Genomic DNA, 18,661 nt, shown 5'->3' on the forward strand with positions numbered 1-18,661 from the left:
TGATCAGTACAATGCTTGACACAGGCAATATTAAATAAATATATACAAGGTTATATATATATTTTTTTCAGTTATAAAGCAATATGTATTTTTTGTATGGTAACTTAACATTTCTCATCCAAACACCATAAGAGTTACGTGTCTTGTTTTCTGGAGGCAAGACCCTACATCATCTATCTCCCTCTGTAATGTCTATGAATGATTTCCTGCTGGTCTCCATGCCATACAGCTTCTTGTTTAATACAGGGCATTCCCTCTGTAGAGTCTTTGCACTGGCTATACCCTTTCCTCTGAAAGGTTCATGTAGTCTTTCTTCCCTTATTCAGTTCTGACACCTCCTCAATAATATTTACCCAACGTTGCATAGTCAGAATTGTAGTGTGGTCCACATCCAGAACTCACAAATCTCTTATCCTGCCCCACTTTTTAAGGAAATCACTTTTTAACATAGGAATAACTTATTTGTTATGTCGATTATTCACTCACTATCTCCCCTCTTTAAAATGTAAATTCTGTAAGTAATGAAATAATTATCTATTTTGTTCCTGGTATATTCCAAGAACCCAGAAAATTACTAGGCTCTTGGTAAGCACCCAATACATTTTTTAAGTTGAATTGAATATATAAATTATCCTTAACTTATTAAAAATAAACATAAACATTATTAATTCTAAGGCCTAGATAGATTTAGAACACAAGAATTACTTGGTCAATTGTTTATATCTAGTAGGTAGCTGAGCTAAAATTTAAATCCCAATGTGTGTGAGCCTTTAGTTTTTGTTTTTTTTTTACTATATGACTTTTCTATCTAGTAAGGAAGCAAAAGAGGGGATTTTCCTTTATTGTCCGAAAGGAAATCATTCAAACAATAGATCTTATATTTTGGCATAAAACATTCCATACTGTAATCTTTTCCCCTTTGCTTCAACTGTTTACACTGTGATAATATTAGTAGTGAATAAATTAAAAAGAGGAGTTTGTGATGGAACATGGAAAAGAATAGATCAAATTGGGGGGAAAAAGGAAGGATGAGACAGGATAAAAAATGTTTACTATAGAAGAACAAATGAAGAAAAGCCAGAATGTCTATGAAAAGAAGTAATCCCCCAAAATGTGTATGTTCTAATCTTTGTAAGACTTGGGATAGTTCCCATTCATGAGTTGTCCATGTATTATTTTTTTCTTATTATGTCTATGCTATTATCAATCTTCCATTTTGTCGTGGTCCAGAAAATGTAGAGATATGATTATATAGAACTTGTTTGCTCCTTTCCCCATAAAAATTGGAGGGGAAATTCTATTGGCTTATGAATGATGGTTGACATAAATGGTACCTGGTGTACAAGGTTTACCAATATTAAACAGTTTTGTGTATCAGTAATATTCTTAATTAATAAAATCAATTTAGTCATAAAATTTTGTCATTCCAGACCACTTTAGTATCTAGGTTTGCTTTCTCTCAACCCATAAACAGAGACTTTTTTTTTAAGATTTTATTTATTCATTTGACAGACAGAGATCACAAATAGGCAGAGAGGCAGGCAGAGAAAGAGAGAGAGAGAGGAGGAAGTTTCCCACTGAGCAGAAAGCTGGATGTGGGGCTCAATCCCAGGACCCTGGGATGATGACTGGAGCCTAAGGCAGAGGCTTTAACCCACTGAGCCACCCAGGTGACCTGAGACTATTTTTCATAGTAACTAAGAAGATACATTGGTCAGAAAATAAACCAACGTTTCAGTGCTGTCTCTGTCATGTCCTGAATGTGGGACCTACGGATGATGTTCTATGTTTTCTAAGAGGTTCTGTTTCCCCAATTGAAAAATGAGTTTAATTTGTGCTTCTGCCTCAAAGAGATACTATGAAAATCAAAAAGAGATAATATTTCTAAAGTAGGTGGTGAACACTCAATAAATACTAGTGTTCATTTTTCTTATATTAAAATACTTGATGTATCTTCATGTATTCTCTTCTCTCTCTCTCTCTCTCAAGTATATCACAGCATAAGCTTAGGTCTTTACAAATGTAAGTTTAACATCATTATTGACAGTGGTGGTCCTGTCAATGTTGGGTAGTTGGGTATTTTTCCCAGATAGTCATAAAGTACTTGACAGAGTTAAAGAACTTTAAAATGGACTTTACAAAAAGAAGCAGGAAAAATAATTAGTGGACAAATATTTGCTAGGGAATTTTTTTGAAAGAGAGATATCTCATTTTTATGACTCTCAGGAGTCATCCTAAATGGATTACATCCAGGCCGACATTAATTTGTAAGATTCCTCTGCTGAAAAGGGAATATAGCAGATGGACTATTATTATTCATATCCTTTACAAACAATACCTGATAAATGCCATTGGCATTACAAGTTCTTTGGGAGTACATAAATTTATATAGTGTAAACTCAAATAAACCACTAGGGCTTCTAAGTATCCAAAGTATTACTGAGAATTGGCCCCTATTCCTCACTGATATGGTAAAAGAAAAAAAGAGATGAATGACATTGAGATAGAAGTTATCCCCATTCTAACTTTGGATAAAAGAAAACTCATCATTGAAAAATGCCATTATTTTCTTATTACTTTTTTAAAAAATTTGATGTCAGGTCTACCATTTCAGTTCATACTGATTTCCATTTATTTCTCCATTTAATATTCCACAACTAATATCTTTCTTTATTTCAAATAAATTCAGATTCTCTCTAAATACAAATAAAAGATTCTCAAGTTATTCTGACATATGTAATTAATTGATATATTACTATATAAACTCATTTTTGTTTAATTGAGTTGGATTCTATTGTTCTTACTATCTTCTTTAATTAACAGTATCTCAAAAGACATGTAAAGTAAGGATTCAAATATGATTTAGAGACACATCTACAAAGAGAAGATCCCACTCAGATTTTAGAGTAGAAGAAGAAAAGCATCAACCAGTCAGCAGTATTCACCAATGAGCACTGTGTAGAGGTCCCAAGCAGTAGAAGGATGTTAGCAAATTAAATAAAAGGTAATGACTGGGGTGTCTATGTGGCTCAGTCAGTTGAGTGTCCAACTCTTGATTTGGGATGCCTCATGATCTCTCATGAGATTGAGCCCCAAGTTGGCCTCTATGCTCAGCAGAGAGTCTGTTTCAGATTCTCTCCTTTTTTTGTTGCCTCCCCTGCTCCCCTGCTCCTATACTTTCTGTCTCTCTAAAATAAATAAATAAATCTTAAAAAAAAAAAAAAGTAATGATCATATATTTCAGGTATGAAGGATTGGTTATGAGAAATTAATTATAAAGGCTTATTTATGAAAAATTAGTTATCAAAGATTTAAGAAGCTTAATTAGAAGCAAAAAGTTTAACTATGAAGAGTTAATTTTTCAGGTAACAACCACCTTAAAAAAAACAAAGTAGTTATTCCCATTCTTTCTTCAAAACTTAAGATCAGCCTATGGAAGAATGAAGTATATTATCTTTCCACTGAATATTTAAATAAGCTGATATTATGTGCTACAAAATCAAACTCTATTCTTCTCAAGTCTTCATCTCTAGGGAAATCAGTAGGAAGTTCTTATTCTTGTTTAGTTTAAAAAGAATGTAGGGGCAGCTAGGTGGCTCAGTTGGTTAAGCATCTGATTTAGTCTCAGGTCATGATCTTGGGGTCCTGGGATTGAGCCCCACGTTTATGTTGGACTCTGCAGTCAGCTGGGAGTCTGTTTCTCCCTTTGCCCCTCCCTTCATTCCTCACTCATGTCCTCTCTGTTTCTTTCAAATAAATAAATAAAATCTCAAAAAGTTAATTGTAAATAACATTATATGTAGAATCTTGTCACTTTTGACTATCTAAAAATTATTATTGATTAAGTTTTGAGGTAAAAGTATTAATAACAACACAAGCTACACATTACTAGTTATTGTAAGTTAGGTTCCCTTGTTTTAGTTCAGGCATTATTATTATTATTATTATTATTTTTTTTAATTCTTGAGTGATACTAAAAGTGCCTTAAAACAAAATAAGTTGTAAGATCTATAAAGACTATATGCATCTTGTTTTCCGGAACTTTCCAGAGTCAATATTTAATAAATTTTATTTTTTTAATTAGAAGAAGGGCAGATACCTGGTGATTCACAGACCTGTACCCCTGGGGATAAAAATATATGTTTATAAAAAATAAAAAATTAATTTAAAAAAAAGAGTCAGATGAGAAGAAGGGCAGATAAATTAATGTTGAGTCTTTTTTAATATGGAGACATGGTTAAAAGTAATCTGGAAAGATTCTACCAATAACCTGTGATAAAGTGAAGATTCCACCAATAACCTGTGATAAAGCCAATAATAGAATCAGATGCCCCCATCTAATTGGTCTTCCATGGCACCTTGTGTTTAAATCACTTGTGCTATTCAGAAGAGAGAGTTATTCTGAGATTGAATTCAGCTTTATTGCTGAATCAGCTACTTCCTTAATGTTCTTCCTTTGTTATGTCTGCATCTTTTAAGTCATTTTTATCTCTCATGTGTATTTTCTGATCCTTGAGTTCACGGATGAGGCAGTAAGTCAACAATTGATGTAGAAATTGAATTTAATTTTTTAATAAAATATCTGCAAATATTTTGTGAAAACATTACATATGTTAAATAAAAAAATAATAAAATTGGGCTTTGCCTTGATGAAGAGAAGTTTGGTACCATTTATGTTTGAGAGAACAGTGAAGGTATTTCAACACATAGATGCAGGACAAGGCTTGTAGTTACTACCGCTCTACAGAGGAGCTAGTGAGCCAGCTGGTCATTTCATCAAGATTAGTCAGTCTCATGCCACTGCTGTTTAACATGGTAGCTTATGTTCCAATAGCATCATGGTGAAGGCTATTCTCAGAATGCAGCCTTAAAAATAAGTTTGTGGGTTGAGGAGTGGGAGGAAGGTTCACACTGTTATTACAACGCAGTCTGAGTCTGTGCTCCAAGGACATGAGGTTGTTCTAAACCTGTGGTGGAAAAACCTGTGTGTTTTCTACAACAGATGGGGAGTAGGAGGGGAAAACTTTTTTTTTTTCCTTGTGTGCTCCCTATAACCAATATTATTTAGATATGTGTAACGAACAAGTGTTTGAGAGTGGAATGGCATTGTACCACCCACATGAATGATTGAGGATGAGAATCGATGCCAAGTCTGTTTTCTATGTTGCTATTTTAGTTGAGTGAGAGAAGGTGTTGTCTTCAACCACTCCAGGGCAATATGCTTTAGGTGAGTTCTCTGCTTCTTTAGGAGATGAAGTTCAATTTGAATAGAGAGTACAAACAGGGTTAAGGAGTTTCTCACTCCAGAGCTTGCCATTACCCCTCTAAAAGTAAGACAACAGTCTGTGTCCAAACACCAGAAAGTAGTGAATGTATTGTAAAGAAATTACTAGTATTCATCATATGACTCGATATTAGTAGTAGTATTTGGGATGCAAACTCTCTCTGCTGCCTAGCTCACTGCACTCTATAATTAGAGCTTCTCATTGTTAGAGCGATAAAGTCGGATTCAAATAAACAACTCGGGATTTTGACATTTGTGGGAAATAGTACTGAAAAATCATTACAAGAAAATGAATATTAAATACCTATAAGTGCAATATGATCAACTCAGTCACCTACTGAAGAAAATAAATAATTGCATTTGTAAAAGCAAATTACAATGGTGGAGGGGCAGCCAGTTAAAATACAGATAAATCACTTTTTATCCCATTGTTGTGGCACTCAGCTTTGGGACCTGATCATTTCAGAAATTGGAGTCTCCTGAGAAGAATTTCTTGCCAAGAGAGGGTTAGCATGTTAAAGCAGACAGTGTTTTGGATTACTCTACATATCTCTACTATAAATAGGAGACTTCCAAAATGCTGTTTTGAGCTCTTCAAGTGAGCTAGTGATCAGATGTGGCAGACTTCACAATAATGATGGACTGACATATGAATAGGGGAGAGCCTCATCATTGCAGATGGACAAGTCTTCATGCATTCAAACTATAACCTGTAATCTTTAAACTAGCTACCTAGCCGATAAGGGTAATGATTTATGATGCGGCTTACTCGTTTATTGCTAATCAACAGGATTCACATATTTGAAATCCCTAGCATTCAGGAACCTGTAAGAGGATTCATGCACGTGTTCTACTTTATGCTACTGATTTGCAAAACAATGAGGCTGGTAATGATGTGAAAGATTTAACTGGCTCTCCTTGTGTCTCCTCTATCTGAACTGATTGTTATTTGTAAAGAGAAATCTTCGGAAGCCTGTGGTTCCCACAGGATGCTAAGCAGCCAGGCACTGGGTTGAGGATGACATCCTGTGTCAGGGATCAGAAATCAGCCAGTTAATAGCTTTGCACTTAAAATTGTCTAATATTTTTTCTCGTTAAAGGCCAATTTTCTAACATATAAAGTCATTTTCACACCCTTGATATATTATAGACTGAAAGATTATTTGAAAATAGCACTACTTTAGATGATTTCTTTCCAAAGCACAATAACTTGCTAAATATTTTATGCATCAAATCATTTTATAATTTAGATTTATGTAATCCAGACCCAAGAAACAAAATAATTTTTTGCCAGAATTTATATTAGAGATTCAGGCTTTGCTGTTATTTTGCCAACGGTATGTTGTAACACGATTTTGCTTTAGTAAAATAAGGGTGGAGCAATTTCTCTCCCATTGTTAAAAAGCTAAATTTGTGCTATTTCCACTGAATTCAAGTTATTTTAATTATTCCAAGAAAGAGTTGATGTAGTCACTATTTTCATTTTTTTCTAGTTCTATATAAGAACATTTGAATTAAATATCAAGTACTAAGATAAAAATGTATTATAAGCTGATGTGGTCTCATAAGTTTTGAGAATTTAAATTATTTTATCTAAGTAAAGAAAAACATACATTTCTGACAAAAAAAAAAAAACAGGGAAAGGTTTAAAATATGCAAAGACACAGTTTAGCACATGTTACTTTAATGGCACCCTTACACACACACACACACACACACACACACGAACATATATTCACACTGAAACATTCTCTTCCTTTCAGAAATATTTAGCTAAAAGTTGTTTCAGTGATTATAAACTTTGAAAAAGGAAGGAAGGAGTAGGAGATGGAGGGAAAGAAAATGGGAGGGACAGAGTGGGGAAAAAAGAAAAAAAGACAAATAGGTGGAAAATGATGACACTTTCCTTATTTCAGAATTTAAAGTAGTATCTTTCTACCTTCTAGTCAGAGATGGGTCTTTAAACATCATCTTTTAAAAAGCATGGCTAAGATGCTCGAATCATTAGTCTTTTATCAGGACCCAGTACCGCTAAGGAAAAACAAAACAAAACAAATTTACATCTGCCACTTTCTCCTACTTCTCATTTCTTTTTCCTCCCCTTCCTACACAGCTTCTGTGTTCGTGTTTCAATTTCACAATCTGTCCATTGTGAACTAAGAACATGTTGTTGGCAGTTCTCCTTACCTACAGGGGGCATGATACATTGGCCTCTGTGACATTGAGTCCGACCGGCTCTGTTACTATGATTGCTAGTAAAGACCATCACTCTCCTGGCAAGCGGGAGTGCAAAATCAGGAACTACATATAGCAGGTGCTGCATCTGTCGGTAGAGAACAAAGTTAAGAAGTGTCGATGACTCAGTGACAGTTCTATTGATCTTATTATTTTTTCCCCCCTTTTGGTGAGGATATGATGCAAAATAAATGCCTCAGCAGTGGAGGCCTTATGGCAATGAAATTTACACATTGCTATTATTTTTAGCTTGTTTTGTGAAATGTGATGCTACAATTACTAATAATGTTACAGAATTCATTTATAGTCTGTTAGCTGAGAGCCCAGTAGCTGCCACCTGATTAAATGTGGGAGCCAGGCCTTGCAATTATTTTCCAATTTGGTTTGTAGTGTATTTCTCAAATGACTTGAGCAAAAACAAAATAATGTTTTTGAATATGCTTATATTTATTTCAGCAAAACATGTACTATTCTCTAAAGCTGTTAGCCCATTTTAGCCAGGTAAGTGTCTTTGATTATGCCAAGTAAATGCCTAAAACAAGTAACAGTATTTTTTACTTGGAGGTGATCAGAGTATTACACCGTATTGACTCTTAATTTAAAAAAATAAATTTACAAGGTTACAGTTGTCTGTTTTGATCTGAAATGTCCCTATCTCTGGTGTAATTAATAGGAAATTCACTAGACAAATCTTGCTTTCTCTCAGGGATTTTTTTGTTTGTTCCTTTGACTGCTTGGTTGTCTTAAAGGAAATACCTGAGCCAAAAAACGCCTCCATGGTAACTTCCCCAACAATATTTTGCCATGACAAGAAGGTAGTTTTTAGCAAATTAACAAAGCCAACATATTTCATTAATAAGAAAAAAAAAAACCCTTCCTTTTAAAGAATCACATTTCTAAAAAAAGTAAGCTATTTTTATAATTTTGATCACCTCCGTTGCGGAGTTCTGTCATATTTTCTGAGTTTGTTTTCACTTCTTTCATGGTTCTCACTATCACCTGACCAAGTGAGTAGGTGACCAACTAGAAAATCATTCATGTACACTTTACCAAGATTACTGCTTTGTGTTTCCCATTGAATTAGCAAACACTTTTCTCTTCTCCTAGAGGTAAAGATATCTGGAAAGAGAAAACAGTGTATATTTTTGGAAATACGTCCATTTTATGTATGTCTCCCAAAAAGATATTTTAAAAAGTTGTTCCAAATTTCCATTATGGTGAATTTATATTCACACCGTCAACAAATATTTATTGAACAATGGCTAGATACCTGGTGCTCTATCATATTACCGGGGACAAAAGGATTTCAATTTATTTACCCTTAAACACTATTCAGTGCAGTTAGAGAAATATCACATAAACAGAAAGCCTAGAAGAAGAATTCACGTATCTCAGGCCCTTCACCTGAGCTGGACACACTCTTCCAGGGGCTTTACACATGTCATCTAAACAACACTCTTGTGAATTCACACTTAATGGTCCCATTTTAAGGATGAAGAGCTTGGGGTTCAGATAGCATAATTTAGCTCCTTCAGATCATAGCTAATAAGGAAGGGGATTGAGAATCAAATTCGTGTGTTACCGATGTGGACACCAGGATTTTCTTATGGTCAAAGTGCCTTGGAAGTTTTGAGACATCATGTGTGTTCTGGACTATCAAGGATGGCTTTAACAGTATCTTGACAGATAGATCATAGTGAGTAGGTCATCATAACCAAGGCAAAAGAGCAATATTGCCAAACCAAGAAAGAGAAATTTGTTTTTTGTTTGTTTGCTTGCTTTTTTGTTTTGTTTTGTTCTTTGTTTTTTGTTTTTTGAGAGAGAGAGAGAACACGCACAGTAGGGAGGAATAGAGGGCGAGGAAGAAAGTGAATCCCAAGCAGTCTCCATACAGAGCCTGAGATGATGATCCCAGATCTCAGGAGTCAGATGTTTAACCAACTGAGCTATCTAGGTGTCCTGAGAAATCTGTATTTAAGTACAAGTTCTTCTTAATTGGAATCAATAGGCAAATTTAGATGGATATATACATAGATACACACTGATGAGAGAAAGAATCTTAAAAATGTATATTCAAAGCAAAGAAACCATGGAATGCCATAAAAGTCATATTGCATATTATAAAAGGATTCAGAAAAACAAATGCAGAAATATGTTTTTTTTAATATATGGATTATATAAGAAAACCCTTTCATAACTTATTTTTTCTTCAGTAATTTAGTTTGGCCACTTTCTCCACATCAGAAATCATTCACACACTTTATAGATTAACTAATTTAACCTATAAGTCTGTTTTAGCTATTTGGTTTCTTCCATTTTCTGTCTCTTTCTTTTATCTTTAAAACCAATACTAAAATGAGTTTCTATAATCATGTACTCTTTTTGTTGTTGTTGTTGTTGTTTTTTAAAGCAAGCAAGTTCTATGCCCAACATGGGGCTTCAACCCATGACCAAGAGTCACATGGTCTACTGACTGAGCCAGACAGGCACCTCTATACTCACATACATTTTTTGTTTTTAAGATTTTATTTATTTATTTGGAAGAGAGAGAGAGAGAACATGTGCGCACAAGCAGGGGGAGTAGCAGGCAGAGGGAGAGAGAAAAGCAGGCTCCCCACAGAGCAGAGGGAGCCTGATGTGCATCTCCATCCCAGGACCCCAGGATCATGAACTAACCCGAAGGTAGTTGCTTAACCAACTGAGTCACCCAGGCACCCCTCATACACTCATATATCTTCAGTTATCTCAAGATAAATTTTTAAATATGGATGACCAGATAAATACTAAACATTCACATAAAGGGGTTTTAATATGTTTTATCAGGTCATTTGGTACAAAGTTTCTACTAATTTGTATTCCTACTTTGCCAAATTAATCTTCCCTGAAAAGCACTTTCAATATATTACTTACATAATTTTTGAAAAATGTTCCCCTCTTTTTCAAACCTCAGTAGCTAAAGATGCCTTCCGTACTCTCAGCTCCACATGCTGAATGTTAATATAGCACCCTGCTCTTCCTATCTATTTTTCAGATTTCCTTCATTCAAGGACCAGATGTGATTTTTCGTGAAATCCAGAAACCTTTCTTGAACTATTCCTATATGTATGTATGTATTTATTCATTCATTCATTGACTCATTCACTCACCCATTCATTCAACAATATCAAATAGGGGGACCTAGAGTGTATTGGAATTATATATATAATTGGAATTATATATTATATATATATATATATATATATATATATATATTCATTGGCCATAATGTTTAAACCACTCTTTGATTATTTTTGTTGAAAAGGTTATGTGAAAATTATCCAAAGAAATTTTTAAAGACACAAGTTCCAATGTCTTTCATAACTTTTTTCATTTTATCTTTCACACCTTATCTATGTGTGTATCTGACAATATTGAATTTGCATTACAAAAACATTCATGTGTTTGAAATTTTTTAATTTAATATCTTAATCCAACACTTGATTTCCACTCATATTGTAAGTTATGTTTTACTACATGTTAAATCTTCACTTTCCAGTTTTAAACTCTTGATATTGAATAGAATTAAATAGATGTGAATAAAATGTGTAAGATACAAAGAAATGAATAGATGTATGAAATCTCTTTTTTCTCTCTCTTTCAAACTGAAAATATATCTGGACATGTGGGTAAGAGTTACACTATAAATGACCTAGTAATCTTGGGGATAACGAGAGTCAAAACATGAAGAATAAAAAACTGTATATGTTCAGAGATGGAATGATCTAGAATTAAGTAAAAAATAACATATGTATTTCTCTTGAGTGCTTTGTCCAACTTAAATGCTAAAAAAGAGTGATTCAGTTATCACGTATTTTGGAAAGTAATATTTGCATTCTAGCTGACTCTGGGTTTTGCATTTCCAAAAGCTACCTGGGAGGGTTGCTCCCAACCCCCGATCGAGCATACTACCTGCTGCAGATGGGAAAAGTAATTAAAAGGCTATGAACTTGGGCCAAATGTTAGAGAAGATAAGAATCTCAAAGATAACAAAAATGTGAAGACATTCCATTGGTGAAAATTATCCTACAAGGCTTTGGTTTAATGATTTCTGGGGACCACATATCTTCACACAATGTCAAACAATCAAAGACGTGTTTTCACATCTTTGAGGGAGGAACGAACAAAATCTTTCCCTGAATTCCCACAACACTGCTTGTCCAGTTTAGAAGCATGATCTTCCTGGCTTCCTCTACGATTAGGCCCGGCTCCAATCTGAAGAGGGTTTTTGCAGGTGGTGTGGCTCCTGACCCAAAAGTCCTTTAAAAGCTGCCTTCCTCCTTTGGAGTTACATCAAGGTTCAGATTCAGTTTGGAAGTGAAACAGTCACGATAGTACATCAATAAATATAGTACATCTGTAAACAAAGAACATTTTTAAGGCAGCCCTGTATTCACATGACAATCTATAGAGGTCCGTCCTAGGGTCTCTGCAAATACCATCTGATGAGGAGTTGCAGTCCACGGTTTGCTCTGCACAGCCAACAACTCACTTGTAAGGATGTGGGTAATTCCTGATAAGTGTCCAATTGTCATCTTGAAATAGGGGACATTTGGAGCTGTACGGGCTCCTATAGTAAATGATTAATGTGTGTTTTTCTGATCCTGACAGATTCCCAAAGAAGAGCAGATTGCTACCCATAAAACCAAGCAACGTCAACGTGGAATTACTGGAAGAATCCGAAAGTCTTTGCAGAAATGCTGTGCTTACTCCAATGTTTCTCAAAAACCAGCTACTTTAAAGGGACCAGGGTCAATATAAATGAAATAAATGGAGGCTAAGATAAAATATGTCAGAAAATTCGCCGAAAGGTTATTTTAAGGTGGCATGTTAAAAACAATAATGGGCCATTAGTCTGTCTTGTTAAAGGCATTAAAGTCACAGGCACAGTGCATGAGTCACATGGGCAAGATTTTCCACTTTATATATAAGAACTTCAATATTAAATTTCTGATAAAAGTAAAATGTTACCATTTCTGCATATATTATTATAAATACTTAAATTAAATTGTAGGCAGCAGAATAAGCAAAGCATTCATGCCTCTAGAAATATCCTATCAAAATGCTACACATTATAATTAACATCACAATACAGAGTTTAATGTAATTTTTCTTTATAATTAAGTATGCATTAAAAAAAAATCTTCTGGCTGATCATTTTCCATGCAGGCCTACTTCTTTTTACAAGCAAGCATCCCATTCTCAAAGGCAATAGTAGTTAATTTACTTTTAAAACAAAATTTGAGCAGTTCCAATGACTAAGGTAATGTTCTAGGTAATTTAGTGATCTATAAGAAATGGTTACATCACCTTTTAATGTAGAATTGGAAACAGATGCTTGATATGAAGTATGTGCCCTATGAGCATGGCTTCATCTATTTTGTGCACTGCTCAAGCTCCAGAACCCACAGTAAATTCTATCACATAGAAGAAACTCAAGCAGTATTTGTTAAAAGAAGGAATTATTAATACATTCTTACTATTTGAAAAATTATTTGAATAATAAATTCTTACCACCCTTTTCTGACTGTTAGGCATGATTTTGAAGGCTATGCCTTAACTTACTAATTAACTTGTTTTATTTAACTGGGCAATAATTAACCTTGACGAAACCTTACTCCTATTAACTGTTCATGGGCAGTTGATAATAAAGAACAAGTGCTTTTAAGGGACATGGAACACTTTGTGGTGAATGTGTTGCCCAAATTTGCCTTTGCATTTTTGAATGTATTTATTTGCTTTGTTTATCTGTTTGTTTACTTATTTTGAGTTTTAGATTATTAAGGGCAGAGCATCAACAATAACAAAGACTCCATGGAGATAAAGATACAGATACGGATAACTTCCATTTAGGTCTGGTTGTCATGATATCTGGTTAAACCATGTACTTCTTCCTCATGGAAGCTCGGGATCTTTAAGTTGGTTTTGGTCATTTTAGTTAAATATCTTACATCAGATACGCCATATGGGAATTTTTTTGCTTACAATTTTTATACTGTCACACAATATGTAATTACTTTCTGAATGTCGTGCATTGTCATATTTATAAAACTTAAAAGTTAATCGGAAAAAAAAAAAATCTTCATTTTCCATCCAGCAGCGCTCAGTTGTTCAGGAGGAGCGGACTCGTGAGTCCTGTGCAGGGATGAGGCAGAGTCCCAGCGGGCAAGCCGTCCGGTGCGTGCTTTGGAGGTCCATGACACAAATTCATGTCTTGGATGGGGTGAGGGGAGGGAGCGTTTGGAGAGTAAAAGGAAAGAAACAGAGTATGGCAGAAGAGGGAGCGTTTGGAGAGTAGAAAGAAAGAAACAGAGTATTGCAGAAGACTCCAGATGCTGGAGCTTACAGATGCTTCCATTACAGGAAACTCCTATAAATGATGACGGTTCACAGAATAGACGTGGAAAGCAGAAAAGGATACCAATCATGAGATATGCATCTGTACTCAGAACATCACGGGTGAGATTACCGAAAACAACTGTTGGGAGTTTTGTGATTTAATCCCATTGACTGGGTCAGTGAGCAGGACATTTTTCACTTCCAGTTTTCATGTTTTGGCTGACCTAGGAAATCTCATGGTTTTGCTTTGTGACACATGCTTTTCGGAAAAGCTGTTATTTCTGCTGCTCTGCACGGCCCTGTTTCTACTGAACTCTGTTTCGGCAGGATTTAGAGTTTCAGCGCAGCCAGCAAACACGGGGAAATAATCCAGCGCTGGAGAGCAGGAGCACTGGGGATGACAGTCTGTTCTGGTGTTGGTGGCTGGAAGGGAGAGGGACTGCCACCCAGTGTTTCCACAGTGCCTATTTCAGACAGCCTCTAAACCAGCAAAGGCGAGTGAGAGTGGGACAGGGAAGAAACAAGAAAAAAAAAAAAAAAAAAAAAGGATTCTATTTCCTTGAGGGGGTAAAAATAATTCAAAAGTATCTGAGAAAGCTTAGGTATGGTAATTGCCTATTCCAAACATACATAAGTCACAGGCAACCTTATTCTTTGGTTTCTAGGCACTTTTTTGAGTTTAGCACAATAGGGAGAAGAAAACTGGAGGTTAGTGAATCCAGTGGGGCAAAAGGTGAAGAGTACTAAATTTCAGTCAAGACAACAAGGAAAGTACAAAGAATGCAGTTTCTCTTTCATGTGCTTTGATCGTCTCTCCTGTTTTACCCTTAATGAATACTTTCTCAAAACTAAAAATAAAACACTGCATTCTATTAAGTTATGCTCTTCCTCCTAGGGAATTCTGAATGAGTAAGTGTGTGTTTCTCATCTACGAATTCGACTATATATTTTCATATATAGAGCTCATGCACACATGCTTGCTCCTGTGTATTTTCTTTTGCTGAGGATCAGGCAATGGTCAGGAGTCCATACTGAAGACCAAAAGCAAATGTTAGTTTCCTCAGATGGCGCTTGTAAGTCTAGTGGCTGGCCCCAACTGAACTCAGTCCGGTGTTTCAGAAGATGGACCGTCGTCGCATAAGACCACACATGGGCTGCGTGAAGCCAGGAAGAGTAGGGCAGGTAGACCTTCCCAATTATCCACCTGAAACTCCAGGGAAAGCTCTTTTGCCGCCCCACGTAGCAGCTCCTCGCAGGTAATGGGCTGAGAAAGACACTTATTGGACAAGAGAGACACATTTTTTGTCAGCAATTAAGGTGCACCATGTGTGAACATGCAGGGTGTGATTTGCTGTTTTATATTAGATAACGTGCCCAAAGCTCTCATATTATTCTAATTGGGGAGTAATGAAATAAGAGATGTTATCCCAGATGCCTTTGATTTGATTTTACCGGTTTGCTTGTGCCTTACACAAAGGCCACACTTGTATGCTCTCTTAGTGCAGGAGCACACATTCCTCAGAGCTCTATTACCAATCCTTGATGCTAGTCACAGCTTGCTTACTTGCGGATAGGACCTTTGCCATTGTGGAAAGATGCTAATAAATACATGGTCAGCAACTGTCCTCATTACAAATAAGATCTCTCCAACTTAATGATTTAAATAATCATATTAATAAATACATGATACCCGTACGTACAAGTCACCTTTTCTCCCCTACTGATGGCTTTGATTACTTTGACAGACTAAGATACGCTAATGATACAAATTAGGAGCAAGAAGAATTAAAAGGGTGTTTAACTCTGATGCCAGGCTGTCAATTTCCTATAGTGCTACCAACTTACAGATAGATGATTAAAATTGTTTCGTTTAGGAATTTTGAATATTTTAAAAATTGAATGGGTTTCTGGGGGAGGAAAAAGAAAGAAAAATCTATGCTTAGCTAATTAGACGTCCTATTTGATTTAACAATAGAACAGGATTATTCTTTGAGCATTAAGCTCATCCTGCATCACTATAAGAGCCTACATTCTGCTAATACAGAATGTATTTGCAAATTTTACTCCGTGTATTTGGCTCATTCTGTATATTTGATATTATTCATATACTTTCTTTAATCACAAATTTAGGCAAAGAAAAGGTCCTATACTCCTTAATTTGTTTCTAAAGTAATTTTTTTCCAAAACATGATCATAGATAATGTGGATAAGTCCCAGATACATGAAATATAGTTTCTTTCTCTGAGGGGCTAAAAATCTAGCAGGAAAAATGGCACAGGCACACAAACAAGCATATAGTGTAGAATCTTCTGAGTGACATAGTAGTATCCACAAAGTACTTGGATTGCAAGGAAGTAGTATGGAACTTGAATTTTTCAGTCAGACAGTGTAGTTTTAAGCCCTCATTTTGTCACTCTGTAATTATCACCACCTTAAGAAATTTACTTAATTTATTTGGGCCCCTATTGTATTGTCTGTATGATGAAGTAAATATTACCTCTCAAATATCTGTGAATATTAATTGAGCCAATACCTGTGAACTATTTAGAACAGAGACCAGTATGTAGTACACCCAATGGTTATGCCTAAGATCAAATGTATCCTTGTGTTTTTATCATGTCCTTCTTGGCACTATACACTAGACTATAAACCTCTTGAGGTCAAAGACTTTATCTTATTCATTGTTATATCCCTACTGATCCCATAGGAGTTGAATAAACATTTATTAAATGAATAAACAAATAAAGAGATGGATGGATGTTTGATAAGCTGTTGGTTAAATAATATTTGGTTATTTAGAGGGTCTAGCAAGGTCTGTATCCTCATCTCTATGGAATGGTCATCTTTGTCTGAGGATACAATATTAGAAAGGATCGTAGGAGTATAAGAGAAAGCAGAACCCCTATTTATATTGTCAAAGAAGTTGAACCAGTTCTGAGGGTCACTGGAGTGACACACTACTCTCATATTCTATATGTAGGTTATAATAAATGTTCAGAAAATAAAAACACTGGGATAAAAGTTAGTAAAACAAAACAAAATACAACAGCAACAACAAACAGAGGTTGCCTAAAAAAATTAGCACTCTTCAGTGGGTATAGGTAAGTGAGGATAGAGTAATGCAAAGAGCTCCATGCAGGAAGTCAGTCTTCATAGTCAATCCCATCTGAGAGTTTCATGACCCTGGACAAGTTACTTTATGCTTCTGAGCTTTATTTCCATCATGTGTAGATAGAAAATGGAGGGCTAGTCATCTCTGATTTTTCTTCTAAGTGTAAAATTCCAAGTAATTTTACTTACTTTTCTTATTTATTTGAGTTTTAGAGGAATGGGTTTGCTCAAAAGATTGTTAACGTCTGTGTGATAGACTTGAAGACAGAAAGAGTTGCTGACATTTGCAGCCCAAGTGCAATTTTTGTTTTTTCGTGATTTTCTTTTTTTTATTAACTATAAGGCTAGTTCATTCAGCAATTAAGAAAAAATAGTTGAGATATTCTGAACCACCATATTTCCCTAGAAAATGTAATAGAATTAGAACTAAAATTTTGTTCTTTACCTGGACAAGTTATAGAGCTGTGTTTTTTAACACAAAGAATTATTCTGTGATTCAATTAACTAACAATTATTTAATAAACCCTTAAATTACATAAAATAAAGAATATTTTTATCCTTTTCCATTTACCAGGCACATGTATGCACATAATTTTATTATTTCTCACAAGTATATAGAAAGATCAGCGTGTTTTCAATACCTTTGTTGTACCTCCAGATCTGCCTTGCACCCCTCCCACTCCCCTGCTCTACTCCTCCAGACCAGCCTCTACAGACCATAAAAATAGAATGCTCTTCCATGTCAAAAGATTGGTGGAAGAAAGGAAGGAGAGTGGAGTCAGATTCCTTCTTTCCATAATTCCCCCTTATAAGGTTGCCTCCAGTGGGCTGGGGCTCTACTCTACAGACTTTTTCTCCTTCCAGGTTCTTCAAGCCTAAGGATGGAGACAACCCCCAGATTTCTACACTATTCCCTGCTGTTCTTATTCACCGCACACATTTTTGTGATCACTGTGTTTTAAAATAAACTGGGACCAAGTTATTCAACTTTGATTTGCACATTTTTACTGGTTTATGAACTAAGAAAGTGCATTTCAACCTTGCTTAAAGCTATTACTTGAAAGCATCCACAGAAGATAGGACTAGATCATTCCAACATATAGCCTCTGTACATGCTTCTGCTTTCCCATCTTATCAGTTAAGCATAATTTTTTATAGTCACTTTGTGTATTCTGAGAAATACATTGGACATTCTGAAAAGTATAAAGAAATCAAGAAAAAGTACCTGCTTTCATATATCTGCCAATCTAGTACAAGAATATACACATGCAGCAACAATATTTATATTAGAGATGAGCCCAAAATACCAGATTTGAAATGTAAAGACCTATCTGAGTGGAAATCTGGGGTCTGTCACTTACTAGACGAGTGACCTTGAATAAGTGACTTAATGCTCTGAAATTTAGACTTTTCTCAATGGCAAAATAAAATGACTTGCTCTAACTATGTTATAAGAGGTTGGTATTATAAAAGAATTCCCAAGTACTCTGTGTGTATGTATGTGTATACATATTAATTATATTGTGAGTTTTTTGGGTTAGAAGATGCTGTCACCATGAGAATATGTTGTGATCAAAAACTTTAACAAAAGCAAGTCTAACACACATTAAACAACAACTAATACTGTCAGATTCTATGTGATAAATAGCTACAAAT

The sequence above is a fragment of the Mustela nivalis genome (genome assembly GCF_964662115.1).
Source record: "Mustela nivalis genome assembly, chromosome: 5".
Lineage (NCBI taxonomy): Eukaryota > Metazoa > Chordata > Mammalia > Carnivora > Mustelidae > Mustela > Mustela nivalis.